The 11,434-nt window shown below is 33.5% G+C and overlaps 1 non-coding gene across 1 annotated transcript; it reads right to left on the reverse strand.

The window, feature by feature from the left end:
* Positions 1-5,967: 5,967 nt before the first annotated feature.
* LOC127098793 (small nucleolar RNA R71) lies at positions 5,968-6,074 on the reverse strand. The gene has a single exon (XR_007793488.1). It is a non-coding gene; the product is annotated as a small nucleolar RNA R71 (small nucleolar RNA).
* Positions 6,075-11,434: the final 5,360 nt, after the last annotated feature.

Raw genomic sequence — 11,434 nt, forward strand, 5'->3', positions numbered from 1 at the left:
GAAGGAATTCGTTCGTGTGGACTGAGTATAGGCATTGTCATCGTTCAACGTTCGTGATCGCTCCATAGATCTGCATCAAAGGTTTCAATTGTCACAAGAGGTAACGATTCTATCACTGATCATGCACATTCGTAAGGATCACTAAAAGAGAATTTTTTTTAAATTCCGCTGCGTTTTGGATCGCCCTTCTCCTTCAGAAAGACTAATGTCTCTTGGTTGTTGAGGAACTAAGTATCCCTTATACTCTATTCATTTTAATATAATATCATTGTTTATAAAAAAAAACCTAATACTTTTTATATGTCTTCATCTTATTCATCCTTCTTCTTCATCGTCTTCATCACCATCTTCATTCATTTTCAATAAATTTTCAGAATATCCAAAAAAAAAACTAGAAAAATTTAAAAAATTTAAAATAAATAATTTATACTTTTAAATAATTTTGTTAAAATAATAACAACCAAACAAACATATGCACAACAACAAAAATTGATATGTTGACTCCATTTAACTCAAAATCTCCAACATTCAAACAACAAAGAAATCAGAATATAGAATATACCTTTACATTTATCTTTCATTTTTCTCAAAATCTCCAATATTTTAAGAATCCATTAATTAACAAGACTGATATATGAACATTTCACCAGAAGCATTTCCTGGAATTTTACAACTAAAGCTGGTTTAGAAATCAAAAAGCAATTTTTCTTTATTAACCTAATTTGTAACATTGAACATTCGTTGAAGTGTATGGAAGTGTGTCTCTTGCAATTTTAAATGTAATACTACAAGTTAATTGTGCATCTATCTAAAACATATGCCACACTACAGTGTCAACATGATGCATCAATAAATTAATGAAAAATTGTATGAACCGAAAGAAAAAAAAGACACTGAGATATTTGCGAAATGAATCGCTGACAAATAATTAAAGTATCATTAATTGAAAAAGAATACTCAACATTGAATGGTGAAAATTCATGTGTATTATGGTAATTTCTTGTTGTCGGAATGTTGGAGATTTTGAGATAAATTGGTTAACATATCAAGTTTTTTTATTTTGTTTGTGGATATGTTTGCTTGATTATTATTTTAACAAAATTATTCAAAAGAATCTTTCTTCTTTTTTCTTTTTTTGAAAAATTCTAGATATTATTTTGAAAATTTGTTGAAGATGATGAAGAAAGGGGAATAAGATAAAGATATACAAAAAGAATTAGGTTTTATCAAGATTTAAAACAGTGAAATTTATTAAAATGATCAAATAATTAATATTAAAAATTAATAAAATTTATGATGGATATTCAATAATATTGTCCCACATAATATATTATATTTAAAGTTAAAAGTTAACAAAAATAAATAAATGGACTAAAGGAATAGTTTTGATTTTTTTTATTTAAATAACTTATTTTTTTTATTAAAATTCTAAAATAACCATTTTTTCAAAATATTTATCAAAATAACCATTTTTCAAAAACCATCTAACTAGGCGTCAGTTGTATTGGTGCATCCGATGAAAATGTTATTCATTGGTGCCACGTGCACTGGCGCATCCAATGAAATTGTTATTCATTGGTGACACAGACACTAGCGCATCCATGGCCAAGGCGCCAGTAAGAGTGACGCATGCATGTGCAGGCGTCACATGCAATGGCGCATGCATGTGGCTACTGCTCCACCACTCCATCTATAAATACACAGCATCAGCCTCCCATAATTTTGCACACAACTTCTTACTATCTCTTTCCATTTTCCTTTAATCTTCTTCAATTTTCTTTAAAATGTCTTCATATTCATACTTGTGTCTTTATATTCACAAGAGAAATGCCGATTTAATCTTTTTAGCAGTGCATCCTCTGATGAAGATCCGACTTTGAAATGTAGATACGTTCGAACATCTTAACAGGACCTTGAACCGTTGGTTAGATGGAAAAATTGCAGATGGTGAAAGGATCAGAAGAATTCAATGGCTTGATACGACGTTTAAGCAAAATGGAGAAGTTCGTTTCTGGGTCAATATTAAAACTGACAGAGACGTTCACAAGATGATGTATACTTCTCACAAAATTGGTTTGATGGTTGTAATCACATAGTTATGTTGTCTATGTGTTGTATTTGTTTTTGATGTTATTTTATTAGTTGTAGTTTCTTATGTTGTTGTTTAATTATTGTATTTGTTCTGCTTATCATGTGAAATGAATGTTGTTTTTAATATAAAGCAAAAGAATTACAATTAAAATTATCTTGTTGTGCTTGTTCCAACACTAGAATAGTTAGTACGATTATGACCGGGATGGCGACATGAACTACATAGTCTAACCATTTTGTTCACCGTATCCGTTTTGACTCGAATACGGGTGATGTTTGGGTGCCCCTTTTTCTTTCTTCGCATTATTTTATTGTGCCAGAGAACGTCCCCTTAATATGCACGCCAGTAATCCTCTTTTGCTACCAATGAAAAGTTAATTTTGTAAACATTGCAAAGGTTTATAACTTTGTAAACGTCGGATAGTAAGTTGGAAGGATCCTGTCGAACCTTTGAACATGATGTTATAACATAGGAGCAGGGCATACGAAAACCTTGTAACTTTTCGCAGTCGCACCACCCTCTATCTAGTTCCACTCGATAGTGTCCCCTCGGCATGCCTTCGTTATGATCCATTGACTCAGCAACACTGTATCAACCTTTAGTACGGTCAAACACCGTGACCACATGTGTGTTAACTTTGACAACTTCTTCCTTAATGAATTTAATTGAAGCATCACTGAACAACTTTCCAAATTGTAACACTGAACTCCATTTGAAAGAAGGTTATATTAATGCATACCCTGCATTGACAACCTTCTTCCACAACATTTTGTCTTTGATCTCCCGCATGAAATTTTGAGCGATATGTCTAATGCAGTAGACATGCGTCGAAGGAGGATCCTGCCAGCCATTATCAATGTTTTTATATGTACTCACAATTGAAGGGTGTCTGTCTGAGATCAAACATAGGTTAGGATGAGGAGCAACGTGCAATCAGATATTTTTTAGAAAAAACCTTCATCCCCCAGCAGTTTCTCATTCACCTAGCACAAAGGCGATTAGAAAAATATTGTTGTTGTCATCTTGTGCCACTGCCATCAGTAGCGTTCCTTTATATTTCCCGTACAACCATGTACCATCAATTTGTATAATAGGTTTACAGAAAGCAAAATCTTTTATGCATGATTGATACTCCCAAAAGAGTCGGTGGTCAAGAATACTATCACTCGCCCCGGTCAACGAGAAGCCATTCACATTCTCCTACGTAACAAAGTAAGTTTATCTTAAATCTTCTAATTTGTTAGACTTTATGACAAATTTATGACATCGTCGGACCTTCCACCGAACATTCACACCAGCCACCGTTGCGTCATGTCAGCACTCAAACACCTCAAACACCTCAAATTAATCATGGGAGACCTCGAAGGCAGGCTAACGCATTAGAATGTGAAATAGGGGGCGTTTCAATCGGGTGGTTCATTGATTTTTTTGTCAATTGTTATGTATTTTTAACTTTATATCATAATATTAATAATTATTTTTCATTTACCTATTTATTTTATTTATTTATAAGTATAAAATATAAAAATTATATATATATATATATATATATATATATATATATATATATATATATATATATATATATATATATATATATATATATATATATATATATATATATATATATATATATATATATATATCATGCGTCACATACAATGGCGCATACACATGATATATAGTAAGCATGCTTCAATTGCATTGGCTTCATTGCATGCGCCAATGGTATTGACGCCTAATCTCAATGACAAAATGCATGTGTCAGTCCAACTGGTGCATGCTTTAGACGTGTGCATGAAAGATGGTTATCTTGGTAAATAACTTGAAATAGTGGTTATTTTATAATTGAATTGAAACACTTGGTTATTTTTTAAAAAAAATCAATAGTTTTTGATGGATTAAAAAGCAACATTTATTCAATAAGGGACAAAAATGAAATCTTAAATTAAATTAAGGGACTTCATAACTAATTAAGGCAAATACTAATGAAACTTTTGTTCTGATTTACCTAACTTTCCTACACAATTAGATAATACTCTTTTAAATATTTTTCATGGATGCTTATGTGGATCTATGTGTTGCACCTATCATCAAAGTGATTCAAGGTAGTGAATTTTAGGGAAAACAAAGTTGTAATTCAATTGAGTAGATGTATAATTTGATGATAACAACACCTAATATCAAACGACGTTCAGTGGAGTCTTTACCTAGTGAAGATAGCTCAAGAGGTCAAACATGCTAAAGATGGTTCATCAAGATACCCTCCTTAAAATGTTCTTGAAAATCAAGTTATCTCTTTTAAGTAAATATTGTGGTCAACATCATTCAAGTCAAGACTTTTGTTTCGAGAATTGATGGTTGTTTAACCTCTCAACTCTCAAAGGATGGTAGTCAACATGAAATATCTCAAGCCTCGTTAAGAAGATTCAAGATTCTTGTGTGATGCTAAATTCAAAAATAGTAATGTCAAGATTTGAAGCTTCAAGAATTTTGAAAAACCATAAATGATCTTATTGATTAAATCTATGATGATTTAATTGTTTGTCTTGGCATGATCATTGGATTGAGTCTAGTAAAGGGATAAATGTATAAGTTTTATTTCTAATTTTTGAATGAAGGCAACAGTCCTATCACCACTGAAAACTGTTCCTTGATCAATCATAATTATTTTTTAGGATACCAAAATTTTGTATGATATAATGGAATATGAAATTGATAATCTCATTTTTCCCTACATCTATCATAGCTTCAATGATATAAGTATACCACTCGGATGGAACGATGCATATTTTACCAATTAGATCAATAACACATCTTGTTACTAGATATGTTTTGATTAGAAGATAAGTAATTCGGTATATGAGGTCCATAAATTCCTTTGTGAACCACCCTCATGCTTTTGAGAAACTATAATTCCTAAATATTTAAGAATTACCACAAGGAACACGCAGGATTATTGTGTCAAAAAACACTTGTAGCAATATGTTAGTTGTTTTGTACCTTTTGAGGTTTAGGTTCAAGAATTTGTACACTTGAGTAATTTGTCTGATCATTAGTTAGGAATAACACATGACCTAGATATGATTGTACTCATAGGCCATGCTTGTTTGTATCTTAAGTATCATAACCATTACCTCTTATTCAAATTATTGTTGGATAACTTAGGATCTACCTAGAATTTGGACTTCTAAATCCTCCCCTCTGGGATTATGATAATCATGCCAACCTCAACTCTCGCTTTAGGTTCAAGATCCGTCAATCATCAAGACCAAAGACTTAATTATGATAGCAAAGGTTGGCTTGACTTCCGGATTATGAAATTTAACGCCAGAATATTGTGCTAGGAAGTTCGTTAGAGCATGACCCTTGAATTCCTTTAAATGCACATATTTTAATGAAAGAACATTAGTTTTGGTGGCACACTCACTATAAGAAATTATCTATTTTACGATACATGAGTTGCAGCCCTGATGTAATATTCTCCCTCATTTTATAGCATCCCGATATTTTCTTATAAGGGATTGTGTTGTGTTTGGTTCCAATGCCATCAAATAGGGATAATTACACTAAGTATCACAATGGCATGATTTGAGTTTAAGTTCATGATGTTTCAAATGTTACAATATATTAGTCAATACTCGGAAGCTGCCAATGAAGATCCACATCTACACTTAAGGCAATTTCTGAAAGTTGCTAGTAATTTCAAAATTCCTAGAATTACTAATTATGTTTTTAGACTAAGGTTGTTTCCATATTCTCTAAGGAATAGAGCAAAAGGTTGGCTCAATTCCTTAGAACCCAATTCCATATCCACATGGAATGCCTTGGTTAAAACGTTTTTAGCTAAGTATTTTCCTCCTATCAAGAATCACAATATGAGAAATGAGATTACTTCATTTAGGAAAAGAGAAGATGAGTCTTTATTTGATACTTGTGAAAGATTCAAATAATTGTTGAGGCAATGTCCTCACCATGTGATGCCAATTTGAATTCAATTGGAAACATTCTATAATGGAGTAGTACCATCATTAAGAAACATTTTGGATACATCATGTAGTGGAGCATTATTGTCTAACTCCTATGAGGAAGGTTACAAATTGATTTAGAGCATTACTTTCAACATTTATCAATGAACAATTACTAGAGCAACCATTGTATATGTTCAAAAGAAACCAGCTAGTGTTCATGAAGTCACTGATACCACATCATTGGATGCTCAAGTGGCTCAAATACACTAAATAATGAAGAACATGATTACGAGTTCTGATACACCAGTCGTCGAGCCAATCAAAGTTGTAATTGATGTCAATTATGTTGCATGTGTTTATTGTAGGGGAGCTCTTTTATTTGAATATTGGTTAGTTAATCATGTTTTTGTAAACTATATGGGCAACAACAAATACAACAACCCCTACAGCAACACCTACAACCCGGGATGGCATGATCATCTTAACTTCTCATGAAGTAACACCCAAAATCAACAAAAGCCTCAAGCACTAAAAATCCTCCCTGGTTTTCTGCACCAAACTATGTTGTGACTACTCAAGGAAACAACCAACTAGAGAAAATTCTGAAGTCCTTTATACAAGAAATAAAGAATTAATTTCAAGCTTAACGAGTAAGCATAAAAAATTGGAAAACCAAGTTGGGGAAATTGCTTATGCACTCAATTTAAGACCTATAGAAGCACTCCCAAGTTCTACTAAAATACCACCATTTACATCTGGAACCAAGAGCATTGAGACATCCAAAGTCATATCACTATGAAGTGGTAATGAGTATGAAGGACTAAGCTTACAAAATACTAACCAACCAAATAGGAATATGACATCTTTCGATGAATCAAATGAAGAGCAACCAAACACCTATAACAACTTCTTTGGTTGAAGAAAGAACAAAAAAAACTACAAGTTGAACAACCCAACATGAAAATTTCTGGCACGACAACACCAATAACATAAATCACAACTGATACGCCAGAAGTAAGCAAAACACCCATAGTTATTCTAGATAGACCACTACCACCCTTTCCTCAAAGAATTAGGAAGGCTAAAGAAGAGAAACAATTCGGTAAATTCATGGATATCCTGAAGCAACTTCGCATCAACATACCTCTGATTGAAGTTATTCAACAAATGCCAAACTATTCTAAGTTTATGAAGGATTTGTTGACAAAAACAAACAAAGTTAGAGATTTTTTCACTGTAGCTTTAACCCAAGAATATAGCTAATTTGTTCAGGGTAAGTTACCACCTAAATTGAAAGATGGTGAAAGTTTCACCATACCATGCGACATAGGAGATTATTTTTATGGAAGAGCATTGTGTGACCTTGGAGCAAGTATTAACCTCATGCCCTTGTCCATTTTCAAGAAGCTGGGAAAAGGAGTTACAACAACAATAGCCATCACACTTCAGTTTTCTAATATAAGCATTTACTACCCACAAGGGAAGATTGAAGATAAGTTAGTGAGGGTTGACAAGTTTGTTTTCCCTGCTTAGTTCATAATCATGGATTTTAGTGTTGATGAAGACACTCACATCCTTTTGGGACAACCATTTCCTTTTACTGCAAGAAAACTAATAGACGTTGAAAAGATAGACCTACTATGAGAGTAAGTCGAAAGCCAATGGTATTCAATGTCCTCAACGAATTGAAGTACTTGGAAAAAGACATAAATTATTGCTCATTAATCTCTAGTTAGGATTCTCTTGTGCAAAAGTAGTTTATTAAAGGTAGGGATGATTTGGAACAAGAATTGGGCAAGGAATACAAGAATGCTTTGGTAAAGGAAGGTCTCATGTGTGGACCTCACTTCCCAAATGAAGAAAAAGTATAACACTTTGAAACTCTAAATATTACAGCTGAGTTGGTGGAAAATAATATCTCATCCATAAAGAAACCCCCTGAATTGGAAATGAAACAACTTCTTGCACACTTACAATATGTCTACCTAGAGGCAGGATAGAAGTTGTTTGTTATCATTGCTATTGATCTGTCTAATTAGCAAAAATGTCAACTTTTGACACTTCTGAAGAACGCAAAAATGTCAACTATTGATCTGTCTAATTAGCAAAAAATGTCAACTTTTGACATAAAAAGGATTATTCATATAGTTTGCATGAACAAAATACTTCTGGAAGAGACTGCCAAGAACCATATAGAGTGCCAAAGAAGGTTGAATCCCATCACGAAGGATATAGTGAAGAAGGAGATCGTCAAATCGTAAATGCAGATACTATCAACCTTACTTATGATAGTGTGTGAGTGAGCATTACTAAATATGTTCCAAAGAGAGGTGGTTTGATTGTCATTGAGAATGACAAGAAATAGCTAATTCCCTTAAGAGTAGTGGATAGTTGGATAATCTGTATGGATTACACAAAGTTAAACAAGGCCATTAGGAAGGACCATTTTCCTTTCCATTTATTGATCAAATGATTGATAGACTGGCTGGAAAAGAGTTCTATTATTTTCCTTATGGCTATTCATGTTATAATCAGATTGTAATAGCCCCTGAAGACCAAGAGAAGACTGCATTGACATGTCACTATGGAATCTTTGCATTTAGAAGGATGTCATTTAGATTGTGTGATGGCCCAACCACATTTCAAAGATGCATGATGGTCATCTTCTCTAATATCATAGAAACATCCATAGAAGTGTTTATGGATGGATTTTCAATGTTTGGAAAGTGATTTCAAGGAATCTCTAACAACGTGGAGTTGGTTCTAACAAGGTGTGAAGCAAGCAATTTGGTACTGAATTGGGAGAAATGTCACTTTATGGTCAAGGAAGGAATAGTTTTAAGCCACATAATTTCTAAGGTGGGATTGGATGTGGATCAAGCCAAGATTTAAGTCATTGAAAAGCTACCTTCACCCTCAAATGTCAATGGCGTAAGAAGCTTTCTTGGTCATGCTAGATTTTATAGGAGGTTCATCAAAGATTTTTCAAAAATTACAAAGCCTTTATGTCAACTGCTACAACATGATGTGCCATATGTCTTTAGTGCTAAATGTGAAAAAGCCTTCAATGATTTGAAAAAGATGTTGATATCTACACCAATTATTAAAGAACTGGAGTGGTTTGTGCCATTTGAACTCATTTCTGATGCCAGTGACTATGCCATTGGAGTTGTTCTTGGGAAAAGCCATGACAAGGTGTTCCAAACTATTTATTATGCTAGAAAGACATTGATAGAAGGCCATATTAACTACATAACTATTGAAAAGAAACTTCTAGCAGTGGTATTTTCATTTGACAAGTTCAAATACTATTTTGTAAGAACTAAAGTTGTAGTCTACAATGACCATGCTTCAATTAAATATCTCATTTCCAAGAAGGGCACAAAGCCAAGGTTGATAATATGGGTGTTGTTGTAACACCCTAAACCCTGAAATACGAAATAAATCTAAAATAACACAAATACACACATAGTGTGCCACTCAAACACAACAGAACATGCTCTATAACACGAATTATTTAAAATATGCATACAGTTAACATTTGTCATCACATGCTCGATTTTACATAGGCTCCTTGTAGTGGAATAATCAATTTAAAATAATTTCAACAACTAAAAATATCTCATATCATCAAAATAGTCATGGACATTGCCTTCAACCTAAATAACCTCGAAACAAAAGAAAATAGCAAAACAAAACGTTTGTCCTCCCAGTGTTACATATTAGAGCAACGAAATACTAAATAAATGTATAAAATAGGAAAAATAAGAAGAACCCCTACGCCATCATTCAACCTCTAAGAAGCTACTTAGTTTCCTACTCGTTTGTGCTCTAAGAAGGAGTACAGAACCACACAAACATCAAAAAGGTGAGAATATGCTCATAATATATAATGGTGCAAAAGTATGCAATGGTAGCCTAAACAAACAACAACAATTATTCAACACAATTTAATTGCATACATCACCAAAGCATTATCAATCACCAACATCAACATAATCATTCAATAAATATACAAATAATGAATGCAGTGAACTCAACAATGCACGCAATACCATTATAGATAACACATTGAATCCCCATCATAGGACTAGAGCACACCAAATCGCTACAATCACCATATGTAACACTTCACCAGTTCCTATATGAAAATGGCTACTCTCTCCCGATCCCCATCATAGAACCAGAGCACGCCATATTGTTACCATCACCATAGGTAGAGTTTCACCATTTCCCATATAGAACCAGCTACTTGCTCCCTATCCCCACCATAGGACCAGAGCACACCAATAATTTGTTCCTATCACCATAAGCAACGCTTTACTAATCCCTCATTGAAATTAGCTACTCGCTCTCGATCCATACCACCGAACTAGAGCATACCGAAAGTTGTTACCATCACCACATGTAACATTTCACTAATTCTTCATTAGAATTATATACTCCCTTCCAATCCATACCACCAGACCATAGAACACCAAAACTGGACCGAAGCCCGTACACCATGATGCATGATTCATCATACCATGCAAACTCACTAAAAATAATTACCATGAATGAACAACAACACCATTCTCCATACAAACATGTGAATTAAATCCATAACAACATCATTCATTTCACATGACATCATTTATGCATAGTGTTATAAGCACAACAACAACATACATATTAGTACCCTCAAAAGTAAGACACATCATTCATATTTTCATGTGCATGTTTACTCTTTAAAGCATTAATATAAGATGGGGTTATGCGGCATATTCCAACGCTTCGAACCGTGCCTCAAACTGAGTCACGAAACTCAAGTTACGCTAAAAAATGTTTCACTTGGTACAAAATCCAGGGAGCTGCTATGGGCGTCCGTAGCAGTACCCAGGACCCAAAAACGTTGTTTTGCGAATTTCCCCCATTGGAGCACTTTCGGAGCTCCGATTCCGAATTTATCATATAACAATTATAACATGATTTTAACATCTAAATTGACAATACCTCATGAATTATCTATCAACTATCATGCAATTCCCTCTTTTAATCATGGATTTGACATGTTTTGTTCATCAATTCACAACATCACTAGAACAACAATTCATACTAATAATTTTCCACAAGAACACACAAATTCTACAGCAAATTAGTACACAAATTTCACATCATACATCATACAAGTCATACTGTCAAACGATTTACATCATGTTCATCATTAATTCAATAAAAAGGGAAAAGTTATGAAAACCTAAAGGGATTAAGGAATTCCCTCTACCCAAAATGCAATCTACACCAATATTATGAGTAATCCCCCTACCTTAATTTTCCAACAACGATTCCTTAAAGTTCTCCAAATGTATGCTCTCTCTCTAGGCCCTGGCCT

This window comes from Lathyrus oleraceus, chromosome 6 (assembly GCF_024323335.1).
Source record: "Lathyrus oleraceus cultivar Zhongwan6 chromosome 6, CAAS_Psat_ZW6_1.0, whole genome shotgun sequence".
Lineage (NCBI taxonomy): Eukaryota > Viridiplantae > Streptophyta > Magnoliopsida > Fabales > Fabaceae > Lathyrus > Lathyrus oleraceus.